Raw genomic sequence first — 15,482 nt, 5'->3', positions numbered from 1 at the left:
AAAAAAAAAAAAAGAAAAGGATTTGACAAAATAAGAAATAGTCTTTGATGGTTACCGTGGTGGATGGGGAAAGGAGAGTAAACTGCTAAACATATAAATATAAAAGTAAAGAGATTCATGATAGAAATAGGCTAAGTATAAAACTCCCTGCCACTGAATCTATTCTGACTCACAGAGACCCTATAGGCCAGGGTAGAACTGTCCAACAGGGTTTCCAAGGCTATAATCTTTAAGGGCGTAGACTGCCTCATCTTCTCCCACGGAGGTGCTGATGGGTTCAAACCTCCAACCTTGTGGTTAACAGCCAAATGTCCTAACCACTGCGCCACCAAAGATCCTGTAGTAAGTACTACTCACTGCTGTCAAGTTGGATCCGACTCATAGTGACCCTTCCTTGGGTTTCTGAGGCAGTATCACTACGGAAGGAGATTGTCCAATCTTCCTTCTGAGGAGTGGCTGGTGGATTTGAACCACCAGCCTTCTGGTTAGCAGTCAAATGCCTTAGGCACTATGCTACCAGAGTTCCTATAGTAAGTAAAAAGAGGCAAAAAAAAAAAAAAAAAAGTGCAGAGAAACCACTTCAATAAAATAAATGTATAAATCAATATTGTGGACAGGAAACAGAACCAAAATCAAGTAATGATGGTTAGGCATAAATGAGCAAGTGTGAAGAGTGGGGACAAATGTTTCTGAACGTTTTAATGTAAAACAAACTCTGTTCTATAAATTTGCACCTAAAGCACAATAAAAAAAAAAAATAAGTAAAAAAAAGAAAAAAAAAAAAAAAAAAAAGTGCAGAGAAACCACTTCAATAAAATAAATGTATAAATCAATATTGTGGGCAGGAAACAGAACCAAAATCAAGTAATGATGGTTAGGCATAAATGAGCAAGTGTGAAGAGTGGGGACCAATGTTTCTGAACGTTTTAAATGATCAAGAGGTGTGGACGATGGAATGTGTTAGTCTGTAGGTAACAACCCTTTCCGTTAATGTGGTGTCACTGTGTGGTGCACACCACTGATGTGCTCAGCTGCTAACCCAAAGGTTAAGGGTCGAGGCCACCCAGAGGAACATAGGAAGAAAGGCATGGTGACCCACTTCTCAGAAATCAGTCACTGAAAACCCTCTGGAGCCCATTCTCCTTACACACACGGGGCTGGCATGCATCAGAGTTGACTCGACGGTAACTGGTTACCTCTCAGTTAATGCAATCGTTAGTTGGCGAAGACAAATCAAGGTAAAATAGTGGAAAATAATGATAAGTGGCTTCGATTTAGGTAAAATTCAATTATGTATTTAGATGAAGCAGAGCTGCATAGAGGGGAATACAAGGTGGGCACCCAGAGCCCATTCTTTGTTCCAACTAAATACAATGACTATTGAGTTGATTACGACTCATGGTGAACCCCTGTGTTTCAGAGCAGAAATATCCATAGGGTTTTCAATGGCTGTGACTTTTCAGAAGTTGATCCCCAGGGCTCTCCTTTGAGGAGCCTCTGGGTTTACTTGAACCCCCAACATTTCAGTTAGTAGCCGAGTGCTTAACCATTTACACCACGAGCAGCTCCATTTGCTTCAACTAGCTGGGCTAATTTCTCTTGTATTTCTCACTTGTCCATGTACTTCCCGCCCACTGCAACAGCTGTGTGCTCAGTTGAAGAGAACCTTACAGCTAGACAGGAATCCTTTCTTTGGACAAAGTATCACCACAATCTCTGCTATAATATCCAAATCTTCGAAGACTGGGGCAGGGGAGATGCTAAAAGTGAAAGGAGAATAGAGAAGTAATACAAATTGAGAAGAGGTATCTTTTTGTGGAAGGAAAGAGGTGAAGAATGATTAAAAGAAGGTACAGTAAACATGAACGAAGTCCAGAGAAAAGCAAGACGATGCTAAAAAAAGATAAAGTCCTTCCATTGAAGGACGTCTGAAAAATTAAAATCCTCCAACCAAGTACGATATGCATAAAGTAATAAAGGATCAAAAAGTCATTAAAAATGCATCACAGAATTCCAAATTGCACTTATCCTTTGAAGCCTAAAAGCGGCTTGAGGACAACAACAACAGAAAAAGGACTCAGTGCACCTTAGAAAACTTGATTTCCAAAAAGAGGGTGAAGTCTAAAAATGCAAATACTTCGAAGAGGGTTTTAAATAAATTCTTACAGGTAAAATGCATAATATATTGCTAAGGTCTATTAAAAAGCCTTGGAAGAGAGGCCTGGTGATCTACTTCTGAAAAATTAGTGAGGGAGTGGGTGTTGTAGTGCGAAGTAGAAAGTAGAAAGGTGTAGTGGAACACCTTTCTACTCTGTCACACACACGGGGTCGCCATGAGTTGGACTCAATTCCACAGCAAGTAGTTTATTAGAAGACAGTGTGCTGTAATGGTGCTTGGTGACCAAGAGTCAGAGCGTCTGGGTTCTAGTCTTGGCTTGCCCATTTATTAATGCTTTGTGTGTGCCCTTGGGCAAACGACTTAGTATTTCTGAGCCTGTTTCCTTAGCTGTAAAACAGCGATAATAACAACTCTGCTGACTGCCTCAAAGGGTGGTTTTGGCATTCAAAGGCAACCCTGTATTTAACGGTGTTGTGAAAAACTGTTAAGGAGCTCCATAAATATAAGGTATTTTTGTTATTGCATCGCTGAAATTATTGCAAACTCCCAGACTAGGGGCACCTAGGGAAGAGCAATTTGGCTCTCCAAAGAGGTGATTACGTGTTTTTCAATTCTCGCGCCCTGTTTATGTATCTTGTTGACAGAATTCTTTAGTCTCTCTTGGCTCTGGTGGCAAAGTGCCTAAGGCGTTTGCCTGCTGACCAAAAGGTTGACGATTCAAACCCAGCAGCTGGGCAAAAGGAAGATGGAGCAATCTACTTCCATAAAGATTCACCGCCTTGAAAACCCAATAGGGGTCGCTATGAGTTGGAATCCACTCGATGGCAGTGAGTTTGGTATTTTTTTTATATGTATATGCAACTAGTAAGGCGGTGCCTGTAAAGAACTACACAGATGCTTATAATAAACCTTCAAAAAGAAGCCACCAGAAGGCCAAGTGTGTCAGAAAGGACTTTCCCGCGGAGGCGATCTTTCTCTTTGAGCAGGATGTATTGTGTGCGATCAATCAAGGGATGCGGGCCGAATTGAAACATAAATTGGTAGAACTGGTCATACAGTAAAGTGGCTATTATAATTCAATTCTGGTACATTAAAAAATGTGTCACAATTCACCTCACCGGAATAAGCTGGATGCCCCAACAAGCTTCAAACTTGGAGGAACCCGAAGACCCTCGCTCTGAGACCTGAATTGGAATAATGCGCGCGCACCCGGCTCCGACTTCTCCCGGGTCCCGCGAACGCGCCTCCTCGGTCTGCCCCGACGCGCGCGCCGCCGTCAGGCCACGTGATCCAAGCGCGGCGATGACGGGGGCGGGCGGGGGCCCAGCCGGCTCCGCAGCGCCGCGCAGGCGCCCCAGGGCCGTGCCGAGCCGAGCCCCTCCTGCTGCCTCTAGGAGTCAAAATGGCGGCGAGGGGAACCTGGAGCAGTCCCGGAGCCTGAGCCACTGACAGGAGCGGAGAGGGAGGCGGCGGCGGCAGTAGGAGGATGGCCGGGGGTGCTGGCGCCGGTGCGGACGGTGGTGCTGGTGGCAGCGGCGGCGGGGGCGACGGCAGCGGTCCCACCGGCGGCAGCAGCAGCGGCGGGAGGAGCCTCCGTGGTGAGTGTCCCTCGGTGTCTCCGAGCCTGTGGAGCGGATGCTCTGCCCGGCGCGGCGCGGGGCGTCCCGGCGAGGACGGGGCTATGACTAGGCGGTGGGGGCGTGCGGGCTGGGGCCGAAGTGTCGCGGGAGGTTCTGAGGCACGGAGCGGGGAAGGGGGGAAGTCGTCCGTCTGGGACTGAGGCGGCGGCGGCAGCGGCGGACTAGCCGGTCCCTGTGCTCTCGGAGGGGCGGGTTGGGCTGTGCGCGCCGCTGTCCTGGAGGTAGAGGCGCGAGGTGTGGCGCTCCGGGCGGGCAGAGCGGCCCGAGGTGGCCGCGGCGGTGGCCCGGCGGCCTCCGAGGGGCGGGTCCCGCCGCTCCCAGGACGCGGGGAAGCGCTCCCGAGACTCGGGCGGCTTGTGTTTACCTGGGTGCGGGGCTGCGACCGCCCTGGGGTGGCGTGAGAGCGGCTGTCCGGGCACTGGGGTGGGAGCAAGCCAGTGGACGGCTCCTCCCCGGAGAAGTTCGATGGTCCCGGTGAGTTACTGCTCTGGGTAAAACTGGAGTGGAGCTTTGACAGGTGGGGTAGAAGACAATACCCGGGGTTCGATAAAGAGGAGGAGGCTGTGCTTGGAGTATTTAGACGACAAAAACCATGCATTTTTCAGTGCCTTGTTTGCACAGCTTTTTTACTAGTCTTACCCCGAGGATGAGAACTTTCTCACCCTTTTCAGAGAAGCTCTGAGAAGTGTTGCTTCTTCGAACTACAATAGCACTTCTTCCCTTAGCAGCACTGAGCCGAAGTTCTCCGGAGGAGGCCTAATTGCACGAGCAGTCGGTTCTCTTTAGTGGAGCACCGTTTCCTATGCTAAAAACGTCTTCCTAATAGTGAGGAAATAGGCATCTTTACAGAATTCCGGAGCTTTCTCAGCGTACAGCATCTTTCGTCTCTGAATGGCATCCATTTCTTTTAGATTGCTGAAGTAGATTACTGTCTTCCAGAAATGTGGCATAAAAGAAGGATAGGAAATTGCAGCCCTGATTAGACTTTCCCTGGCATTTTAGACTTAGAAAAATCTTGAGAGATCCGGGTGACTGTTTTCACAGCTGGGAAACTCGGCCCAAAGAGGTGAGTGACTTGCTTAAGAGCTACAGCTGGTGAGGGAGTGGGCCAAAAAAGAAAAGGAGCCCTGGTGGCGCACTGGCTCAAGCGCTCTGTGGCTAACCTAAAGGTTAGTAGTTCAAACATACCAGTTTCTCCGCAGGAGAAAGATGTGGCAGTCTGCGTTCCCAAAGACTGGAAACTCTATGGGGCAGTTCTGCTCTGTATTAAAGGATCTGCTAAGGAGGGGAATCACCTTTGATGGGTGGTTTAGGCCTCTCCTTGCCGGGTTTAGAGAGCTCTTCATTGATTGCATTTTTTGCCACCACCACCCATCCCTGCCCTAGGTCTTTTTTGCATTACAGTTGTAAACAAATGAGTGTGCCTCACTGATTCTTTGTTGTTTTTTAAGATTCTGTTCCAAATTTTTAAAATAAATTAGTTTTTTGAGAATATACATAGAACATACACCAATGCAAGACTTTCTACATGTACAAATCAGTGACACTGGTTAGATTCTGAAAGTTGTACAACCATTCTCACCCTCTTTTTTAAATCGTTCCTCCCCCATGAACATAAACTCACTGCCCCCTAAGGTTCCTATCTAATCTTTCGAGTTGCTGTTGCCATTTTGATCCCATGAAGATAGTTTTTAAAGACCATAATGTTTGAAGCACTCATTTTTTTATTAGGTAAGCCAACCTATTGTTTAGTGTTAGGAAGACTCCAGGGGATATTTCTGGTTTAAGGTTTAAAGACTATCTCTGGGCAGTAGTTTTAGGGGTTCATTCAGCCCCCTCGATTCCAGAAAGTCTGGATTTCATGAGAATTTGAAATTATGTTTTGCATTTTCCCACTTTTGATTAGGATTCTTCTGAATCTTTGATCAGAATGTTCAGTAGTGCGAGCCAAGGACCATCTAGATTTTCTGGTCTCATGGCACAGGAGGCAGTTATTCCTGGAGGTAGTGGGCCACACATTCCATATCTTCCTCCTATTCTTAATTCTCTTTCTTCCTCTGTTGCTCTAGCCGATTTGAAACCAATTGTTATGCCTTGGATGGCTGCTTGCAAGCTTTTAAAACCCCAGACACTACACAACAAACTAGGTGGTAGAACAGAATCACTAACCCCTATATTAGGCCATTCCTTGTCCTATGGAATCATAACCCTAAACTTCCAAACAGGGAACCAAATCCCATCAAGTGTTTGGATGTACATAAGCAGCCTCAGCAGCTACTCTTTTTTTTTTTTCCCATTATTGTAAATACATCTATCACACAACTTCTGCTAGTTCAACTTTTTATAGGTGTACACCCTACTGACAACCATTACATTAATTGACTATCCTTAATCAGTGCGATTTTTCTGTCACTGTATGCCAGAAGTCAGTATTCTATAAGCAATAACATCTCCTTTCTCCCTCTCTCCCTCCCATTCCTGGTTATCACTTTGGTCTCTTCTTGTCTTTTTGTATAAGTGAAGTCATATAATATTTGCCCTTTTGTGATTGACTTATTTCACTCAGCATAATGTCTTTAAGCTCCATTCATATTGTAGCAAGTATCAAGACCTCACTTTGATTCTGATAACTATACTCAGTTACTAAAACTGACTGATGGAAAATTTTTTCTTAACCTGAATTTAATGAAGACTCAATGACATTTTATCTAGAGTTTCCATAGGTCCGTGACTACATTTTAGCCCAATTATAGGATGGCTCATTCTTTTTTATTATTATTATTTATTGTGATTTGGGTGAAGATTTACAGAGCAAATTCACTTTCCATGCAGGAGTTCACATATACTTTGTCTCATGTCATTGACCACAGTTTACCACAATGCAACAGCTCCCCTCCCACTTCCTCCCCTTAGTTACCTCTTCCTAGTGTCCATCCCTCCATACTCTCCTGCCCCCTGAGCTGTCTCCCTGTGCATAAGCAGAGGATGGCTCATTCTTGCATGAATTCAATAAAACTGCTAAGTCAATAACATTCCGCCCTATAAAGCCTAACTACTATATTGTTCTATGTCCCAACACCAGCATTTTAAACAAGTTCTTTGTGTCAGACTCTAATTTTAGGATTTAAAACACCTGTGGTTTTCCAGGTTGTACTGCCTCCTTTCCATGTATCTTATTGTTGAGTCATAGCCATTTTCTTTGTAGCATGTCACAGGTTAAGCTTCAGAAATACAATAAAGCCAAATCATTCTGATTTTATATTCTAGTCATTGAAACGCACACACTGAAAATTGAACATTGTGTTCAATTACAAAGGTGATTGCTGAGGGTCTGCTCTGTGTTTTGTATTATACTAGGTGCTGTGGAAGAGAAGAAGGAAGTGTATAGACTTTGCCCCCAGGTTCGTATTGGAAAGATGAGATGTGCTCTATGAGTTGAGCAGACAATCTAGTGAGTTCTGAAATACAAAGGATACTGCGGATATCCAGGGTGTAGGGAGATGTGTAGGGCCTCAGGAGTCTAAAGAATCTCCTGGAATATTTGGGGCCTGAACTGGCCTGTGAGGGTTTAGATTTATAGAGGGTAGAGCATTTATACTTTGTGAAGATGAAGCAAAAGGAAAAGTGGAGATTAGCTTTGAGAGAGGGGGCTAGGAGGAAAGGAGGATGAGTCAACAACCGAATTGCCTCGGGAAATTAAAAGGAAAATGTTACCGTTGAAAATGTCTGTAAAACGGTTTGAGTGTTGTATGGAGATTTGGATTTTTATCCTCTTGTGAAGGTTTGGGGAGCCAACAAATGTTTGGAAGCCAAGGATCATTGCATTTAACCAGCAAGATGAACTTGACAATGATGTCGAGGTTGAATTAGAATGAGGACAGAATGGGATGGAGGAGGGAAAACCGTTGCTGTGGCAGTTACTTGAGTATGAAGAGATGAGATCTTAATCTAGGATAGAAGCAGTAGGAAGAATTGCATAGCAGGTATGTTTTAAGGAAAAAAATTCATTTATGGGGCCTGAAAGAGTTACTAGCCTGGTGAATGAGAAAATTCTGGTGTTTTTGGCAAAATGACATATTGCATGTTGATGTTGTTAAGTTGATGTTTTACGCATCCTCTTTGTACGTTTGAAGTCACATTTTTTAGACCGAAGAAAAATAGTGCTGTAGTTACTCACTCATATGTTAGTATGATTATTTGATAATGTCAGTCTCTTTCACTAACTTATAAGCATCATAAGGCATAGGAACTCTTACCAATTTTGCTCACAGTGGTATTCCCAGCATCTAACAGAGTGCCTTGCATGTCACTCAAGTTATTAATTGACTCAAACAGAAGATGTAAGGTTTAACCCAATTAGCTTAAAATTATACTGCTCATAATTTTTTTAATGGAAAATGCCTTTTAAAAAACAAAACAAAACAGGCTTCCCTGTTCATCCAGTTTTGGTAGAGTGGTAATGAAACAGAAACTTACCTGCTCTGGAAAGAGGCAAGCGACTTTTTCTCAAGTGGATATCTTTTTAAGTTGATGTTAGTCATTTCTTTTTAAGTTGATATTAGTGTAAGTTTGTTATCAAAACCCAAAATTTCAAAGGGAGACATAATTCAGAGAAACTTAAGTGCTTGCTGACTCTAGATTTGTAATGAAACTCAAGCTCTCAGGACCTTATTTGTAAAATGAGTTCAAATTTTATTTAATGCAAACTGCAAATGGCTTTTAAACTTTGTCTTTTCATTTTTAAAATTTTGGCACTCTGTAAATTTGACATGACAAATTGAATTTTTCACAGTGTCCTTGCTATCATAAAGTATGGAGACTTTTGGAAACTTGGTACACTTTTAGAAATTGACATTCAACCCACGTAGTGAACATTATTGTTAAAGTTGGAGTAAGTAGGAGTCCTTTTAATAACAGGTTTCAGAACAATCCCCTTTTTTGAGCATTGTTGGGGTTTTCGATTACAGCTGTGCTATAATAGAACACGGGCTGGGAATCAAACCTCCATTCAGATTCTGACTGCTGTTCGTCGCTTTGTGATCTTAAGCAAGCCACTTAACTGCTGAGGCACATTTCCTTATCTGTAGAAAATAGGGACAGCAGTGTCTTACCCAGTAGCTTTCCTACCTTGCAAACATTCGTGTGTCGTCCTTTTCCTGCTATCAGTAGTTGAGCAGCCTACTAGTTAAGTCTCTACCGTTTGTTCTCCCAGTCTCTCTCTCCTTCTGTTTTTTTTTTTTAAAAAACAAAAAGACATCCTCACTGCTGTTGAGTCGATTTTCGACTCATAGAGACACCCTTTGGGTTTCTAAGTAAATCTTTACTGAAGTAGATTGCCCAGTCTTCCTTCTGCAGAGTGGCTGGTGGGTTTGAACTGCCAACCTTCTGGTTAGCAGTCAAATCCCTTAGGCACTGTGCCACCAGCTCTCCATCTCCTCTGTTCTTCTATTCTCTATATTGTCACCACAATTAGGTTCCAAAGAAACTAATTGCATTGTGCTACTTCCCCACTTAAGAGCCTGTGTTAACTTCCTACTGTCTATAGGATGAAGTCCAAACTCAAGTTTACAGGCCAGCCCTTGAATTCCCATCACTCCAGCCATACCAAGCTGTTTCTTGTTCCCTGTGCATCAGTGTTTTTCATGTGTTCATTCCAGTGCTTGGAGTTCCCCTTTTTCTGTCCTCAACTGTGTGAGCTGCCCATCTAGTATCTGCTGCCCACTTCTTCCCTGCCAGAAAGCTGGTTCTGTTCAGGTATCCAGGAGACTTGGAAGGTGATTGATTACCAACTCCAGGGATAGATTTTGATTAGTCCATACACTTAGATCATGTTCTCTGTAAACTTATTTATTCCAGTCAGATTGTGGGGGTGGAGACGCTCTGTGTCTGGGGAGAGCATTCTTTTCCTTATTGTCTAGGAGCGCGTGGCCCCAGTTGCAGTGAGGGATGAAGCCCTCCTAGGATGGTAGAGTAGAGAGGCAAAAAGAACCCGGCCTTTGATAACATCATTTAAACACATACTGTGCTCGGCTTGGAGCCTGACCAATCACTGGACTTCTCTGCATGACAGGTACATTTCTTTTTGTTTAGGCCAATGCTTTGGGATATTTGCCATCAGAAATCACCTGATGGATAGTGATAGTGTCCTCCTCATTCCTTAGGATCTGATACGAATGTTACCTTTACCGGTAGTCCTATACTCCTTAGTACTTTGGCTGCTCTTCCAGCCCTTACCCAGTATATTATAATCATTTGCTGGGATGCCTGACTTTTCTACAGGATTTTGAATCCTTTGAAACAAAACATTCAGGACGTAGCTCAGTAGTACCAAATAGCTATTCAGAAATGAGTTGTTAGGATGAAATAATAACATGAAAAAGTGTTTTGTAAATAATTTTTTATAAAGTATGTTACTGTCTTTAAAGTAAAAATGGAAAAATCAGTTAGGCCACATGCAAATTGTTCTTTGCTTGCCCTTCATTATTTAGAAATGTTCGCTTAGTATGACAGTGTCCTCTAGCCGTAAGTCTCTTATGTTTCGTGAAGAAATCAACTACGAGCATGAGACGTGGAAGGAGCAAAATTGAGTTGCTCCTTCCCTCCATTCCTCCCTTCTCTCTCTCTCTTTCTCTCAGGGAGAGTCAAATGCCAGAACTAACTTCAAGTATAATTCAAAAAAACAAAACTCACTACCATTGAGTCAATTCTGACTCATAGCAACCCCCTTTGGGTTTCCAAGGCACTGTGCCACCAGAGCTCCGTTCAAGTATAATATCAAGTATAATACGTGTCTTTCTTTTTTTTTAAACTGTCTTCTCAAATTATATTTAGGTCTGTTTTATCTGAGATTTATTTGTGAATTATTCATTAGAGAAAAATTCTGTAATACGCTTCATAAGACCTAATATTCTTGACTTTGAAAAAAAAAAAAAGGGAGCTTTGGTGGCATAGTGCCTAAGGCATTTGACTGCTAACCAGAAGGCTGGTGGTTCAAATCCACCATCCACTCATCAGAAGGAAGACTGGGCAATCTACTTCTGTAGTGATACTGCCACGGAAGCCTAAGGAGGGATCACTATGAGACTGTCCCAAAATATTTTTGCTTGCTCGAGACTAGGCATGAGAATTTTCTTGTAAGCAAAAAGCTTTGTGGCAAAACTAGATGAGTTTGTAGCAAATGTTAGTAATAGCTTATGACAGAGAAGTCTCATTATATCCTTAATTATGGAGTCATAGTGCTGTCACATGCTTCAACAATAAAGTCTGAAAAGGAGGAGGGAGGGGAAGGAGAATTAAAATTTCCACACTCAGTGTGCTTCACCATTTGTTGGCTTCAGTCAAGTAAATGAAATGTCAACATAGTAATTTGTGCTTATTTTTAAAGGAAAAAAGGAAAATTGTGTATTTTGAAATTGTAATATGTATTGGGATGATTATAAAAAGACAAGATTGTCATATTTGGCTCTGAAGAAGAACCTTTCTTGTTTTGATGTCTACTTTGCTGTCTTGTTACTTTTCACAAGTTAACCTACCTGTGCCTTAATTTCCACTTTTATAAAGTGGGTAGTGCCGCTTTCCTCAAGGTTCTCGTTTGATTAATTAAGGTAAGATAACCTATGGGTGCTTACACATTTTTCCCTTTTGCTCCAGACACTTTTCAAAAATTAAGTAAATGGTAATCCTGTTTGGCTTTCAACTTCTGAGTATTTAAGTCAGGAGTGTTGAAGTCTTCTTTATGATTGGTTTTTATGTCTTGTGGTTTTTTATTTTGAATAAGAAAAAAATCTCACGTAATTCAAGTAGTGCTGTATGTTTTAAAAACAACAACAAAGACTTCATCGTCTGGCATGATGTCCTTGTCATGGTCACAGATCCTAGAGCTTTTTGTTACCTGTCCTCTGTTTCTTCTCTAGGCTCATAGCTTTGCTGTCACAATCCCATACCCACTGCCCTCTATTTACAGAATTACAGTACTCTCTGGTAATACAGACGAAAGAAATGATTTCTTCATTTGGAGCAGACCTTATTGAAATACCTCTTCTTCCATGCAGCCCCTCCTGGTCACTGCCCACACTTGTTAGTGTTTGCCACACTCAGCTTTACTCATTTCTCTTTTTTTCCAGCCCCCACATCACCAGCATTTAGCCTTCTGTTCATTCTTCTCTATACATTTGTTAAGGGAGTGGATTTAGTTTCAAGGTTTCAACTGATGACTTCCAAATCTGTAGTAGTTCCAACAGAACAATTTTTATTGTGGAATAATAATACACACAAAGATGTACATTAAACAAATTTAAGTTTAACAAATTATTTTGCGATTGATGTACCTTGACCATGAAGTGCAATATGCTGAGTACTCCACAAGTTTCCCTCATGCTGCTTTCTAATCACAACCTTCCTCTTCTTAAGGGGAACCACTACTCTGATTTTTATGGTAATTTTTCCTTTGATCTTTAAAAATAGCTTGATACCTGAATGCCATCTAGATATACATCCCTAATCTGTGTAGTTTCATTTTGTCTTTTTTGAACTTTATAAGGTAAATCATGTGGCAGGTGTTCCTTTGTGAGTTATCTTTTTCAATCACCATTGTGAGATTTATCCATGTTGTAGCATATAGCTGTAGTTTGTTCCTTGCCACAGTTTATCTCTTTTCCTATTTACAGTGAGTTGGGTTGTTTCCAGTTTGAGGGTTGTGTCAAGGGCCCCAGAGACCACCCTATGGCTCATTCGTTCACTAAAAAGACTCATTGCACTCAGGAAAGCTGTTATACTCATGTTTATGGTTTGTTACAGCCAAAGGTTACAGATCCAAATCAGAAAAGGTACATTAAGCGAGGTCTGGGAGAAACTAGGCGCAAACTTCCAGGTATCCCTCCCAGTGGAGTTGCATAGGGGCATGCTGAATTTACCCAGCATCTTAGGTATGACGTGTGAAGTGTTGCCAACTACAGTCGCTCACCTGAGCCTTAGTGGCCAGGGTTTTTTTTTTTTTTTTCTTTTTTGGTGAACGTGTGCTTAGCAACAGGATTGCTATGAATCAGAATTGAGTCGATGGCGGTAGATTTGGTTTTATACATATTGTTCAGTGTCATTAGTTATGTTTTCACAGTATGTCAGCATTCTCCTTTTTTTCCAGTTTAGTGGTTCTGTTTCTATTCATCTAGCTTCCCTACCCCCCTTTACTTCCTCATCTTTGCTTTAGGGTAAATACTGCCCATTTGGTCTCATAGGTGAGAAGGTTCAAATCCACTAGCCACTCTGCAGAAGGAAGACTGGACAATCTTCTTCCATAAAGATTTACTGCCTCGGAAACACAAAGGGGGTCGCTATGAGTTGGAATTGATTTGATGGCAGTGAGTTTGGTTTTAGGTGGTTATTTAGAAGGAGCATAGTATTAACATGCGATGTTGTTTATTTTGTGAGCCAGTCTATTATTTGGCTGAAGGTCACGTGACCTCTGGGAGTGGGTTCAGTTCAAGTTTAAAGGGCATTTCAGGGTAATAGCCTTATGGGGATCCTCTAGTCTCTACCAGTCCAGTAAGTCTGGCTTTTTAAAAAAAAAAATAGGAATTTGAGGTTTGTTCTACATTTTTCTCTGATTCTATGCAGGACCATCTATTGTGTCCCTGGTCAGAACAGTTGTTAGTGGTAGCCGGGCACTGTCTAGTTCTTCTGGTCATGTGAGCTGTTAGGCTTGTCGACTGGTTTCTTCTTTGAGTCTTTGGTTTCCTTCTTCTCTTTTGCTCTAGGTGAGTACAGATCAATAGTGGTGTGTCCAGAGCTTTGAGTACACGTCACACAGGCATGCAGTGCTCCTGTGACTGATCTCAGCTACTTGGATTCCAGCTCCCACCTCTCTGAGCAAAAACAGGCATTCACCGTCAATCATCTTGTTTGTATAAACTCTCTCGTCAAACTGATGCTGTCTGACACAAGGCCTCCAGTATACAAAAACACTGTTAGCAGGCAGAATATTCTGAGGGCTCCGAAGAGACGGCCAAAGACCAATCCTGAGGACAGACCTTTCTTGGGAACGTGCAAGGTTGGAAGAACCCAGGCCTGCTCAGTTAGCCCTTTTTACTGGCAAGCTATGATGAATAAAATTCTGCTATGAACATTCCTTTTCTTGTCTCCTGGTACCCCTGTGTATGGATTTCTGCTGGGCATATACAAATAGTGGAATTGCTCAGCCATAGGTTACATATGTTTTCAAGTTTCAGTAATTAATGCCAAACTTTTTTCAAGAATAGTTGTTTAAGTTTACACCCCCAGCAGTAGTGTATGAGCATCTCTATTGCTCCGTATTCTTCCCAACGAATACTAGGCTTATTAATTTTAGCCATTCTTAGGGAATATAGTGTTATCTTGAGGTTTTACTTTGCATTTTCTTCTAATGAGATTGAATCTTGATATGTTTGTGAGCCATTTGGAATGAAATAATTCTTAGAGTTCAACAGAGTCAAAGCAGTGCCCTTCTTTCACTTTCCCAAATCTGGGCACACCTCTGCAATTTCTGTGAATAGAATCATCGTCCCAGTCACCTCACTCAAAAATCCACAAACCTGACTGGTTCTTTGCTCTTTAAAAGATCAACAGCCTCAAGAAGAGTGGACAAAGAATATGGGTAATTCTCAGAAAAAGGTGGGGAGGATGGCATTTACATATTTGGAAAGATGTTCAATGTCACTTACAAGGAAAATGCAAATTAAAACCAAGCTGTATCAGTTTGCCTAGTGCCACCCTGACTAGTGTCATAATTTAAAGTATGTTCCATGGAACACTGTACGTGGCCTGATACTGCCCTTTCTTAGACAGATTCCATAATTACATAAATGTGGTACCACTGATGAAGCAAAGTTGGACAGGTTTCTCGGCAGCAGTACTCTTAGCTTTTTGTGATAATGTGTATGATCTGCCTGTCCTGCAACATTGTTACCCACACCCCATCCCCGCTGTTTTCACTGCACCAGCCACCTTGGCCTTTTTCCTGTCCCGAGAATTTGATAAACTGTTTACTCTGCCTGAAAGCCTTATCACCACCACCTCTGAATAGAACAGCTTTACTTACTATTTCTCATGGCAGCCCATGCTTTTCCTTGATGTCATTTATCTCAGCATATAGTTTTATTAATGTAATTATTAGTTTAAATCTGTGTTTCTTTCATTTGACTATAAGTAATATGAGAGCCAAGACTATTTTATTCACCACTGTAACCCTCTGGCATTTAGCATAGTGCTGGGCACAGAGATGATGCTCAAATATTTGTTCAGTGAATAACTCTACAAACTGGGCTGTGTTAATTGGTGTTTTCCAAACTAACCAGGATTCCTTTTTAAAAAGACTCATTTTAGTATATTTTGCAGGTCTAGGGAGCACTGGTGACGTAGTATCTAAGGCATTTGACTGTTGACCAAAGCTGGCCCTTCAAACCCACCAGCCACTCCTTGGAAGGAAGACTGGGCAGTCTACTTCTGTAGGGATACTACCTCAGAGACCCAAGGAGGGCTTGTGATGAGTCAGAATCAACTCAATGGTAGTGAATTAGGTTTTGGTTTTTTAGTGTTCTATGAGTCTTGGAGGAACAGTGGTTGAAGCACTCACCTGCTAACTGGAAAGTTGGCAGTTCAAACCCACTAGCCACTCCTCAGGAGAAAGATGTGTCAATCTGCTTCCATAAAGATTTCCAACCTTGGAAACCCTATGGGGAAGTTCTGCTCTA

This window comes from Orycteropus afer, unplaced genomic scaffold, assembly GCF_000298275.1.
Source record: "Orycteropus afer afer isolate SDZICR_OR568_19922 unplaced genomic scaffold, OryAfe1.0 scaffold00127, whole genome shotgun sequence".
NCBI classification, from domain to species: Eukaryota; Metazoa; Chordata; class Mammalia; order Tubulidentata; family Orycteropodidae; genus Orycteropus; species Orycteropus afer.
The sequence above is the reverse complement of the archived record's forward strand: the minus strand, read 5'-3'. Positions refer to the sequence as shown.